Raw genomic sequence first — 13,983 nt, 5'->3', positions numbered from 1 at the left:
GATTCTTGTCTATGCTTGTTCTCTCTCTAGAATTCATTCATGAGTCCATGAGGGTGATTCAGAGGAGTGAATGGAAGAGTACATGGGCTTTTAATCTAAACAACTTTGAGACTTACTTCTCCTCTTAGTTATCCAATTGGCCTTTAGCTAAGTATGTGCATAGGAATTGCCTGTCTCCTAAGTGGTTCCTAGGACTCTCATTCAAATAGATTTCAAGTGATGCCTATTAGCACTCCAGATAGTTCATAAATCTACAGTAAATATACAACATGCTCATTTGGAAACTGCAACATTTATACTTAATACATAATTATTTTACTAGTAATCAGGAAAATGCAGATTAAATCCACAAAGATAGACTATATGCTTCACATTGAATACAATTTAAATTTCTAATCATGATGTCCTATGCAGATGTGGCTCCATATGGACTTTTAACTACTGCTGAGAATATAATTACAACAGCACATTGGGAAACCATGGGCAATATTCAGAGATGAAGAGGGTGCACAGGATTTGTAAGTCAGCACCTCTGTGCTCAGGTATCATCTCAGGGAAACTCATGTACATGTACTCAGGAAACTTGTACTATAGTGCTCATAATGGGAGCATTTCAATAAAGTATAAAGAAATGCTTATAAAGGAAAACTACATATTTATGACAGTTGTTACCTCAGTGATGGTACTGCGATTGTGGGGAGGTGGGCTTGAGATCAGGAAGGGGCATACAGATAAACCTGTTTACCTGTTTACCTGAGAGTTTTCATTGTTTTGGTGAGGTTATATTTCTTTGAGAGCTGAATATGTGCATCCTATATTTCATTTCTAACTCATTACCGATATTTTCCAAGTTATATATTAGGTTGGATCATATAAAATCATCAATTTTTGATCTACAAAATTGGCAATTTGATGTAATTCAGCCTAATGTTTCACTGTGCATTTTAAAAATTGTTTGGAATTTTTAAGCACTGCATTTTGTAAAAACATAAAACACAACTAGAAATATCTAAAGTATTTTTTAAAAATAAGATACTTATCATTGCAATTCCAAGGACTATACCTATACTATGCTTGGTAAATTGTGAATTTTTGTCTTTAAATATTGAAAGCAACTTGTATCCTAAAATTAACAACAACAACAACACATGAGGTCAAAAGACAGCACCAATCACTTTCTTTCTAGACACTTAAAATCAGCATAGGCACCCAGCTGACTCCACATTAGGTAAGATTTCACAACCTGCAATGGGAGTGGAGGATGTTCTGTTGAGGTCTTTGTTAGTCTTTTTAGCTTTTTGGCTTTATTATGCAATGCTTGTTTTCCACAACAACTGGCTGTATCAGTAGCATAACAGGGGTCACAGAGTAAGTTATGCTCTTGGACCATCTATTATTCACATTATTTTGACAAATTGTATAAAAGATGCTGACAATGAAATAGTAAGACTGATGTGAATTTTGTCAGTTGTAATGATATCAAATAAGTTATAGTTTGACAAACTATTCAAGTTTTGGCTATGTTTACTGTAAGCCTTTCAAAATATCACATTTAAAACATTTACTTTTCTCTTGCATTTAATTTAGTAGAAAGCCTCAAACCCTTGCACAGGCTGTTCCTTACTCACATAATGCATTCTTACAGACAAGGCATTGCCCTGGGGAGACTTTTTTTTAACCACTAATTCCTCATCCTTGAATATGATACAATTGTTGAATGAATCTACTTATTGCAAGTTTATTCTTTACATAGTACTTACTCTACAATTTTGGAGTCTTTCCTGGTAGGCTCATGTTGACACAATTTCTTCATCTTTGAATACACCATGTCCCTTCTATTGAAGAGTGTTATTTCTGGTGTACAGAGGGTTTTTTTTGGATCCTTTAGAGAACTTAGTAAAATGCATTCGATCTGGTAACAACCAAGTTGTATTTGTACCTTTATTGTATGCTATGCTTCCTTTAGGTTTTTATATGTTTCATGTCTTCTCTCTGAGAGCAACTGTGATAGATAGTTGTGTCTAAATTTAAAGGCAAGAGAAGAGAGGTTTAGGCTGGCTTGGAAACTATTGTTTCCGCTTTAGAATCAACTTCTTCTAAGTGTCTAAAATGTGTTGCATATAATATGATAAATTCCACATCAAAGATCCATCAAAGCACAGTGGAAATTCTTTAGCTTTCATTGTATCTAAAGGAATTATCTAGATTGATGGAGTGCTAGGCCTGTGATTATAAGAATCCACTAGGAATTGCCTGTTAAATCATAAATGCATTATCTATATATGCTGAGGTGCACACCAGGGTTTTGAGGAATGGTTATTGCATGGTGCTCATGTTCACATATTCACATAATCAACTTGCAGAAATCATACTGTTTATTTGTTGATTGGACAACTTAAACTATGGAGCCAAGGTAGAGTATTAGTATTTTTAGGAAAAAAAAAATCAAAATAGATAACCCTAATGATGGATTCGTTTCTCAGCACTGTGCAGGGTATTTTACTTAACTGTCTGATTGAGTCTTCCTAGTGAATTTCACAGGGAGGTGTATAGCCTCATTTCTACTGGAAATGGAACCCTAGAGTTTAAAATAACCTGCCCAAGGTCACACAAATAGAATATTGTGGAAGTGGGACTTGAATCCTCATTTGTCTAACTCTAAAGTCCATGCTGACTCTTTACACATGTTAGGCCTGAAGTTATGTCATGGTATCCTCATTATGCATTTGTCATTGTCCTTCCTCTGTTGCTTTGTGTCTTAGTCTTCCATAATTTTGTTCTCTCTTGACCCCCTGACTGTTAATTCTCTTTCATTGTCATGGGTTCCTCTTCTTTTTCTGTTCATTAAACGTTCATGTCCCACTGGGCAAGGTAGTGCACGCCTGTAATTCCAGAGGTTCTGGGGGCTGAGGCAGGAGGATCACAAGTTCAAAGCCAGCCAGAGCAACTTAGCGAGACCCTGTCTCAAAATAAAACATAAAAAGGGCTGGGATTTGGCTCAGTGGTCTAGTGCCCCTGGGTTTAATTCCTGGTATTAAAAAAAAATTATGTCCCCCTATATTTTCACTCTTAAACTACTCCTTTTCTCCTTCTATCTGCTTTTTGAATATTCACATTCATTTCCATTTTTATGGTTGGGATGTGAGGTACTTCCTAAAAGCAATGATTGGGCTTTGAGAACCTTAATCCAATCAGTGAATTAATCTCCTGATGGGATTAATTGAGTGGTCGACAAAGGCAGATAGGATGAGGCTAGAAGAGATGGGGCATTGGCAGTGTGCCTTTGGGGTGTATATTTTGTATCTGGCAAGTGGAGTCTCTCTCTGCTTCTTGATCATCATGTGAGCTGCTTCTCTTCACCACACTCTTCCTCCATGATGTTCTACCTCATCTTGAGCCCCAAGGAATGGAGCTGGCAGTCTATGGACTGAGACCTCTGAAACCCTGAGCCCCCAAATAAACTTTTCCTTCTTAAAATTGTTCTTGTCAGGTCTTTTAGTCAGCACAGCAGAAAAGCTGACTAAAACACCCATGATTTATAAACAATATGCTGACAATTTTTCCAAACCTTTGTCCTCATGTGCAATAAAACACTGCAAATTCAATTAAATTTCTTATCTTCTTGCATAGCCTCGTTTCTCTTCTTCTGTTCTTTGGTTTCATGGGTGGCCCCACATTTCCCCTAATCACCCAACTACAAATTGAGGTGTCCTTCTTCTCCTTGACTACAGGGACACATGCCCCAGATCCGATTAGTGACCAAATGTATTATATATGTGGTTTTCGTTTTCTGTGTATTTAAATATTTTGGTATCTTAGGAAACCTTTTTGGCTGGAGAAAGACTGCCCCTCCTCAAACTAGTGTTGAAGATAAGCCAAGTTGGGCCCCAAAGTAGTAAGTACAGGTTTTAATCAGTGATATACTTTTGCAGTGTAGAAAAGAGTCCAAAATGAACTGAACTCAACTTGAATTTATACAACATTGAGTGGGCATTTCATGGAGAGAATGAAGGAGTCAGGAGGGATAGGAGTAGAGGGTCTAATGGAGTCAGGGAACTGACAGTGTTCAAAAATGAGAAAAGGCGTCAGTTCCGTTGAAACCCATCTGTGTTTGCTAAGGAGCACTGATCAAAGTTAAGTTCCCACCCTCTCAGAGATTGGGACACAGAGGCCTGCCTATCTTCAGGTGTCTTTAGTTTTCTCAGCTAGACAGATTTAAGAGGCTCCTAGGGTCATAGGAGGGATACAACCTGGAGCTATTAGAAACTAAGTTAGTGTTTTCTTCAAGGGTGCATAGATAAAGTGGAGCCTAGTCATGAAAGGGCTCAGAGAAGTCTGATTAGAGTTGGTCAAAGAGACATCTTTGTCACTAGTCAATTCTCACAGATAGCAAAGGATTCGATTAGGAGAATGCCTTTGAAGCAAATTAACCAACTCAGCTCCTGTCCTTCTCTATCTGACCTGTGCACCCTAGGGAGCATATTCCTTTATCTGAATAAAGGAATATTTTAGGATCAGGCACCAGACAACTAGGATCAGGCACCAGACAACTAGGGACCGCTCCTGTGGCTTAGAGCCTACTAAAATTTTCCAAACTTGCCTGTCATTCACTGTTTACCTCGCTTCATCTTGCCTTTTTGGAAGAAACTCCAGTAACTGTCATCATGTAAGCTGTTTTTGGTTCCTCTCCTCTGCCTTCTCAAGGACATGGTCCCCTGAGACCCTGCATGGCATCTGTGGAGTCCTCCCTAGGACCTCTGAGTATACTAAGTTCCTTCCTTCCAAGCTCATTCTCATTTCTTCTGTGGATGGATGCACCAGATTTACCATACCATATTCAACACTTACATTTTTAGAACACCAAGGACTTCCAATTATACATCCTTTTTTTTTTTTTTTTTTTTTTTGGAGTGGGGCATCTATGTTAGCTTCTCTACTCAAACTATTACTGTCCTAGTGGAGGCCATCTTTCCTTAGCTAATGGCTGATTTGCACCAAATTCATCTTAATAGCTTCTTCAGATCTGTCCTCCTCAATGTTCTTAAAAAAAGTATTTAAAAATTATTTTAAAGATTTAAACCTTCTAATATCTCCATTGTGTCATGAATCCCTAGACAAAGTTTTCTACATTTGCCCTGTCTCCTCTCTCATCTAGGCCCTCCCTGCTGCCTGCCATGCACACTAGGGTTCTGCCATTCTAACCTGCTTGATACAAAACAAAACAAAACACCATACTGTTCCCATCTCCACTCCATGATGGAGCTCACACAGCTCTTTCTAACTGTAACAGCTCTCATCTATCACACAGCTTCATGAACTCCTAGAACCATTTAGCAATGCATCTCAGGTGTCATTTCTCCCAGAAGTTTTCCCAGACTTTATATCACAGTCTTGGGTTAATTATATGAGAACATAGTTATTTATCCCATCACCAGCTCTTCCAAACACTATGAATTCTTTGATGATAGAGGTCATGTCTTACCTGTTCTTGTAAACAGGCTTAAAACTGCTCAACTTCTTCCCAGTTAAGTTTGTTTTCAAATTTACTATCACTTCTTATCTGCTAAAGGGAGAAAAATTAATAATGGAGAATAGATAAAATAAATAAATAAATAAATTAATTAATTAATAAATAAATTAGTAGAGTATTTTTGTTGCTCTTAATAATATATTAATCTTATGCTTGTTTTCTTCAGACACACATCATGCTGTTAATTTTTGTTTAATATTGACTGGAATATCTTCAGGAATGCTTCTAAGAGAAATTTCAAAAACATGACAAAATAACTGAGCTCCAAAACAACCAACTAGTGCAATATGTTTTATGCTTGTAAAGACTATGTCACATGGTGTTCCATTAATATATACAATTTTTATCTCTTTATGTATCAGTTAAAAATAAAAATGAAAAGAGAATATATTATTTTAGACCTCTTTTGTCAATAATAATTTTTGACAAATTTCCTTTATGCTAGGCTGTAGTGCTAGGCACTTTACACATAATTTCTCATTTAATCCTCATAATGCTATGAAACAGCAATTAAAGTAGTGCTCTAAATTTGCAGTTGAGGAAACCAAAGTGTAATGAGATTAGGTAAAATTGCTAAGGGACACACAACTAATAGCAACCATGATTTTTTTCTGTGTTCAAAAGACACATTTTTATACAATCTATTCATAAAGAAACAGAGTATAAATATAATAATAAACAAAGGAAATACATATGTCAGGCATATATATTTACATAGCAAATGCAGGCAAAACTTGTCAATAAGATTCTCTTAAGACTTATAGCACTTAAACAGTAAATATTTGTGTCCAAGACTAATTTGTAATCTCAGAAGAGGTTTTAGAAAGGTCAATCCTATGATGAAAACTATGACTTTCTTAGTGAAAAATTTTAATTTTATCCCCTTTGAAAATCTCCAAGTTGCTGGAGGCCATGTAAACCAGATCACTACCAATTTTCAAAAGACTCAAAGGCTCTTAAATTAGGAAGTCATAATAGCTTAGGAAAATCCTGAAGTGTACATTCTACTTTCAATAATATTAATGTATACAGAAACAAAATCCATATACATAACTCTCTTCAGTAGTCAGTTAAATACTGGCCCTTCCCCAAGCAGAGATGGATATTCTTAAGAGACTTCCTGAGACATGGGTACTACTAGATCCTAGGATACAGGCTTCATCCAAGCTCACTTAGAAGAGGATGAGATCTTTTGAAAAGTGGTAAAAGACATGCCATTCATAATTCTGCATCTTTCCTACTAAGTGTAACAGAGCTTTTGTGGCTGATCCCTTGGCTAACAGCTTTTATGCTTATTAGTTCTTCCCTTAGATTGCTGTCTTTCTGACTGTAAAATGTGATGCCCAAACCTTGAAGTTTTTGGACTAGAAAATGAGAAAGACTCCCAAGATCTTTTTTTTTTTTTTTTTTTTTTTTTTTTTAGTCAAAGGAATCCTATTCTTGGAATGCAAATCTCTGCATAAGTGCATATTATATTAAAGATGCTGGATTCAAATGTGAACTTTGATTCTTCCTCTTACGAATGGGTCTACCACCAGATGATCTTTCAATAGCAGGAAGCTTAATCTTATTTATATCCTTTAGAACATCCAGCATGTTTGGCACATCCTTTTTTCTCTGTTTTTTTTTTTTTTTTTTTTTTGAACCCTTAATATGATTGGTCTTACTAGCACCTGAATGACCTGAATGCTGTTTTTTCATTTCAGTTGCTGGATTATCTGAGTTGCAAATATTAGTAGATCCTGGTAATAGGGGAAGAAAATTTGAAGACTGAAAAGAAGAAAACTGAGGAGGCAATGGTGGTGGAGAAGGAGAAGAAAGTACTACATTTGGAAACTGATCTGGTTCTACATTCATTTGGATAGTCCCGGATGATGGCATTGTCCTGTACCACTGGAATTCCCTCTCAAGTCCAACGACTCAGTTCCTGCATTTCTATCATCTCAGCAATCTGAGAGCAAAGAAAAGTTAGCTCATCTTCAAGGGTAGCTATTTTTCAAATTAATTAATTATTAATTGCAGTTTTGCTTATAGGAAGATTTTTTTTTTTTTTTTTTTTTTTAGTTTACTGTGTCTCAGAGCAAGTGACCATGGATCTCAAGCTAATTGCAAGGATGAAAGAATTTACTTTTTTCTTCTTCCCAGTTTCCACATACTATTTTGAAATCTGAGACAACTGGTTTCTTCATTACTTGCTAAACACAACATATCAGTAAAAATGGAATCAGAGGTCCAAAATTATCTGACTTTTCTGAGTTCAAGAGTGAGATACACTCAAAAGTATGTTTTTGACAGTTTCCAAAGGAAGCATTTCCCAATATTATGAGCAACAATACTCTGAGATAATCCACAGTCTTTATTTTCCCAAATCAGCAAAATCTGGTCTATAGGAATATCAAATCATGCCAGTATCTCTCTTAAGATATTCATTATGAAGAAAATGAAGAAGTAAATTCCAGAAAACATAATCAGTTTCTTGGAATCTTCCTTGGAAGCTTCAAGCCAAGCCTCTAACTGAGTGAGGGTGGGAAGCAGGTTTCCCAATCTTCAAGCAAGGAATTCGGGAGTGCACTGGCCCTGGTCCAGCAGAGCTTAGTGGTGGACCGCCTGCAGCCCCTGACCTTGCATTGCAGGTGAGAGTAGAAAGGATGCACTGAGGGTAGGAGCCCACCTGAGTCAGGCCTGGAACTCTGAGCTCAGCTCAGGAGGGTAACTCTGCGTGAAACACAGACCTTCCCCCTGTGCCAAAGCAGCCTGCCTTGTCCTCTTGTCCTCAGTACTTAAGGACCAGGACTATAATGGAAGTTTTAATCCAATCAGTGATCATACCCACTGCAGGATTCTGCAAGAAGTTTGCTTTGTTATGAAACGACACTCACAATGATTAAATGAAAACCCCGAGGAAATGAACTACATGGGATGTAGCTGGAAGAAATGTTGTTCCTAGGATAGCATTGACTTTACCAAATCACAGATTCTTTTTGGAAGCTTTTATTTCTCCATAAAGTACTCACAGTCCTAGGTTTAGGCCTACAGAGATAAAAAATGAATGAAAAAAAAAAGTGTTTTGAGAGACAATGGAAACTCCTGTGGCAAAGATGATTCATCCCAAGGGGAGCACAGGGAGGGAGGCCATAAAACACAGAGAACACTTCCATCTGGGCCAAGTTCAGCTCAGCAGGACAATAGCTCAGAGGCAGGCAGGAGAGCCTCCTCCTCCACTGCAAACCACAAAAGTTCTGGTTCGAATCTCTGTACTTAGAATGTAAAGGAAGCATAAACAAGAAGTTCAGCTACCAGATGGGGACCCTTCTAATTAGTTAAGTCTGCTCTAATTTTTGGCCACCAGTTGGCAGATGCAGCAGATGCCAAGGGAGTAAACAGAATATGTTGGCAGTTTTGAATTTTAAACCAGTATATCACAAATAGATTCAATTTAGAAATATTTTCCCCTTTGGTTAAACTCTGTAACTTAATTTTATCAAATGCCAGGAATTTAGAGATGGATTATAAGACATTTCTTTTGAGATGGTTCATATTTTTGCCTATAAGCTGATAGCAAGGAAAGACTTGAATTTAGGCATGCTGTCTCAGAACGTATAGGGCACAAACAGCAATGTTCGTGAAAGAGTGATATTTTATCACAAATACAGATTAATGTGGCAGTTGCGATTTAAAAACTCTATAAATATAATGTAAGCTGTCTTTTGGGAAAGCACATCTTGAAGTGAACAGGAACATTAAGAAATTTAGTGACCATAGTCTCAGTCCCTAATCTCATTACATTGTTGGCGGTTCATGTCCCTCAGGTTTCCTGAGCTAAACAAGACCCAGCACTAAGGATTCCTCACAGACATAGAACAGAAACCTAACTACTGCAATGTGCTGTGGTAGTTACTGCATTGGATGTAGGTCGTGTATTTTGAGTATTCATGGGAAGAAACATAGAGAAGAAATAAGCGGTTCTGCTTGATTTGGTAGGGTGGATATTATGAAAACCATTCTAAAGGTAGTAATATTTATCCAGAAGATTTTTTTACAGTATGTGTTAGCAATCAAGTTCATCATGAAGGATTTCAGGCAGAGAGAACAGTTTAAAGATAAAGATCTATTTTTGGTAAAATGTAAGCAGTCTGTTGGGACAGAACACAGTGAATAGGATCTTTTTATTATTATTATTATTATTATTATTATTATTTTAGGCAGAATGCATTTGGACATATTGTACACAAATGGAGCACAACTTCTTATTCCTCTGGCTGTATATGGTTCAGATCATTCTAGTAGTGTAATCATACATGTGTATAGTGTGGCATATATACATAATGGAATATTACTTTACCTTAAAGAAGAGTGAATGGGATCTTAACAAGAGAAATCTGGGTTGGTAAGGACAAGTTGAGTGGGGGATGGAAATTGAGAAGATATTCTATAGGATTTTGATTTAGAAAAAAATGTATATACTGCTGAAATTCATCAAAATAGGAAATGCAGGAGGAATGTCAGGTTTCAGAAATAGATGAAGGGTTCTATTTTATAAATATTCAATTGATATTAATGTTATATCAATATAATTAACATGAATATTGTGCCTATAATGATGGTGTTGACAAGGGCATATACTTTTGGGCATATACTTCATGCAACACTGTACTGAGTGCTTTGCACATGCAAAAACATTGACCTCCTGCCCAACTAAGGGCATATATACAGATATTACAAAGAATCAGAAGGACTCTAGTTTGTGAGGCTGAGAGTCAAGTCTGTGTAGATTAATTCCATACTTTCAAGAGTTCACACTATTTGGATCCAGATATATGGGATTCTGGTTGGAATGTCTAGAAAGCAGGTGGCAAGATGTTTCTGAACTTTACAAGTGAAGTTATAGACTTAGCAGTAATCTGCTGTTAGGTCTTAGTTAAAACTATAAAAGTAGTTTTTTTTTTTTTTTTTTTTTTTGCTTCTTTTGTACCTGTCTAGGGGGAACATGCAAGTATCATAGATGGACTTCAGTAGTCACCAAGAAATTGTAGTGTTTCTTGGTATATTTCTTTCTTAAATTGGCTCTTTGCTTCAGATATAATCTAGCCATCTGTCACCTTTCATCCCTAGTGCAGGTAAAGCTTTGATCTGGACAATTTTATATCTTTATCTTCCAGCTGTTATACTCTTATCTCTGGATAATGGCCTTGGGTTTTGTGTCCCAATATAGGTGAACAAAATGAAATCTTTTCTTAAATTGTTACATCTCTTGCAGCTTTAACTCACTTCATTATTTCTCTCAAATTAATTCAGTTTATTCCACAGGACTAAGCACACAGCTGTCCCTTCCTCTTGTCTTTGTCATGTACTCAACTAATAGTTTGAAATTGATAGTTTGGGGATGAGTTACAATTTTATATATCATTTTTTCTCTTAATCCTTAAGCATTTATGAATCTGTTTTAACTTTCCTTTCTTAAAAAAAAAAAGAATTTTCCTGTTAAAGTGACATGTAATATATTGAGTTATTCTTGCTAGCAAATCAAAAACAAAAGCAAAAGTAGGACCAAAGAATAATTCATTCTGGGGCTGGGGATGTGGCTCAAGCGGTAGCGCGCTCGCCTGGCATGCGTGCGGCCCGGGTTCGGTTCTCAGCACCACATACAGAAAAGATGTTGTGTCCACCAAAAACTAAAAAAATAAATATTAAAAAATTCTCTCTCTCTCCCTGTCTCTATCACTCTCTCTAAAAAAAAAAAAAAAAAAAAAAGAATAATTCATTCTGAGGCCTTGAAGATGCCCTGGAGGTGAGCTCATGTGTTGAATTGAGAGAAGTAGGGTGAGAATTATTCATGCTTCTGCTGAAGACAGAAGGAAAGTATGCCACATTCCATCCCTTGGTAAATATGAATAACTTCAATATTGATTTAACCTTATAGCACCGGGATCTCTTTTGCCATAATTATACCATTTTCTGGAAAGGACTGATGACAAAATTGAAATCTTTCTTCTGAGTCAAAACTCAGTCCTTCACCTTGATTAATGCTGGATAAAGTGATGCAAAGAGTAGGAACTTGTGGAGGGAAAATTCTGAAGCCACTCTAGCATGTTCTAAACTATTGCTTGTTATGTACCAAGCCCACAATGAATCATTCTTCAAAGACAGACCTATTGTGGTCTTGCATAACACAGGAAACTTTTGATGTTATGAGGCATGCCTTCAAAACATTTTGATCTCCTATATTATTCTTTGAGTTCACAAAGTCAATACTTCTTTCTTCCCCAGAAGATAAAATGACCTTGACCTTTTTTTAAATCATGTTTTGGCTTCTATCACCAAGACAACTGAAATGTTTCTTTGGCTGAATATTTAAAGACAGCTATTGACTGCTTTAGTATGGAGAGAGGTAAATCTATAAACTCTTAAGCCTCAGGAAAAACTTATACAAAAGAGATATGAAAATTCTTTGTGGGTTGTTTTCCTCCCAATAAGAAAGTTATTTTTAACTTGAATAAAATATTCTCATGATTTTTTTATTAATTAAATATACATCAGTTATGAATAAGAACTTGGGTGACATTATCTTATTTTATATTGAATCATTATGAATTATTGGCATCTCATGAACAGTATTTAGGCAGTGTTATTGGGGTTTAGTGTACAGGTCTTGAGGTAAACTAATACTTTGAAGACTAGTTCCACCACTTCAAAGCTATGTGACTTTGAACACTTTTGGACCTTAGTTTTGATGGTAATTAAGTGTGGAAAATGATAGACACTATGTCTTGAAAGTTGTTGTGAGTTTCAACTGAGTTAATACATGCAATGAAATGTGCCTAACACAATTTAATTGCCAACATTTATTGACTATTTCTTTTTGCTGTAGTTCATGACGATACAAAACTTCCCAAATCTGTTTGATCAACATTGAAGTTTCAGAAACTTTTAACTGGATATTATTTTTTATTTTAATGACCTACATATTATAACTCTGTGAAAAATTAGTAAGAAGAAAAGTATAGAAAGATAAAAAAAATTCTATTTCCATTCATGCTGGTTTTTAAACTACTGGCAGCAATCTGATGTAGTTGTTTTCAGGATGATTTTTTATTCATGTATACACAATTACACAATGCAAATATTTTCAAATATCAGATCCTCCTTTTTGTGTTATTTTTGAAAGTTCCTTAAAATAACTTGACTGTAAATAGCATATCCTCTTTAGTTACATATAGCTCTGTGTTGTTCTTTTAATTGGGACATACCAGCCCAAATGTATCAAAAAAATCTACCTCATGAATGCTGTTAAGTTTGTCTCTAAATGTTTGCTACTTCAAACAGTGAGGCTAATTACATTCTTATATATCCTTCAAAGATAAAAACTGCTTCTGAGGGTCAGATCTAAACTACTAGTTTATCACTTCTCAAGCTTTCAGTTAGGATCAAGTGTAGTATTTGTTTATGTCAGTTTAATATCTTATGTGTCCTCTGTTGAGGACAATATACTCAACGGATTTTTAGAAATAAGAGATGAAATGGGAATTTGCTCCAACAACTCTATTCATCGACTTGGTATTGCAATACTTCTAGGAATGGTGCAGAAACAAACAAAACAAAAAAACAAAGGCTACATTTCATTTGGTTTGAATTCCATATCATTTAAAATAATTTAAAAATATCATTCAAAATTTTTCAATTGAGATCATTTAAATGAACTTGGAGAGTTTTGGCTTCTCTAAAATATTTAAAAATTAATAGTTGCTAGGTTTAGTTTTTGTATTTCAAAGACTAGCTTTGACAGAGTAGGGCTGCTGTATTCATAAATTCATGGTTACTCCATCTGCTACTATCCCTGCTCTTTCTATTAGCACTTGACTGGCTTTTCTCATCTAAAGCATCTGCTTGTTCTCATGGGTCCTTAGGTTTGTGATTCCTGAGATGTATCATTAAACACTTAAGTTAGTATTACTAAATGATAGAGTCTAAATAGTAAGACTTCTGGGTCAAAAGGTAGATCACACTAACTATTTGTTAAGGACTGGGAAATTTATTTTCAAATTGTATTAAAGATCCAGAGTATTTTTCCCTCCCTCTAGTCTCTCAGCTAGATGTAAATGCAGCATAAAAAGTTAGAGGGGAAAAAAAAAAGTAAAAGCTTTGGAGTACCTTTGAATACCAGAAATTTATTGCAAGACTGATATTTGGTGATTGTATCAATATGGGTCCCAGTGGGAAACAGAATGCTTGCTTAGCTGAGATCTTGAAGTACAAGATCCCTTGAAGGGCTATTTATAGAAGTGTAGGTGGGATTAAGAGCCACAAGGAGGGTCCTTGAGGCCCCTAAGGAAGCCATTAGTAACCTAAGTGGGATGGCGAGAACATGGTTTTTCTAGAGTCTTTGGGTGCTCACCTCTTGGAACCAGGCTTCCTCACGGGAAATAAGGTTGTTAAGGGACATGGCGACTGCTAAA

At 36.0% G+C, this 13,983-nt stretch overlaps 1 non-coding gene and 1 pseudogene across 1 annotated transcript; one reads left to right on the top strand and one right to left on the bottom strand.

Annotated features, from left to right (window-relative positions):
* Positions 1–6,748: 6,748 nt before the first annotated feature.
* Positions 6,749–7,841, bottom strand: LOC124107044 (mitochondrial fission regulator 2-like; annotated as a pseudogene).
* Positions 7,842–12,928: 5,087 nt separating this feature from the next.
* LOC124107085 (U2 spliceosomal RNA) lies at positions 12,929–13,118 on the top strand. The gene has a single exon (XR_006856287.1). It is a non-coding gene; the product is annotated as a U2 spliceosomal RNA (small nuclear RNA).
* The last annotated feature ends 865 nt before the right edge of the window (positions 13,119–13,983 follow it).

The sequence above is a fragment of the Marmota monax genome, unplaced genomic scaffold (genome assembly GCF_021218885.2).
Source record: "Marmota monax isolate L192 unplaced genomic scaffold, Marmota_monax_Labrador192_F-V1.1 WCK01_AAM20220418_F8-fsc00003, whole genome shotgun sequence".
NCBI classification, from domain to species: Eukaryota; Metazoa; Chordata; class Mammalia; order Rodentia; family Sciuridae; genus Marmota; species Marmota monax.
The sequence above is the reverse complement of the archived record's forward strand: the minus strand, read 5'-3'. Positions and strand labels throughout refer to the sequence as shown.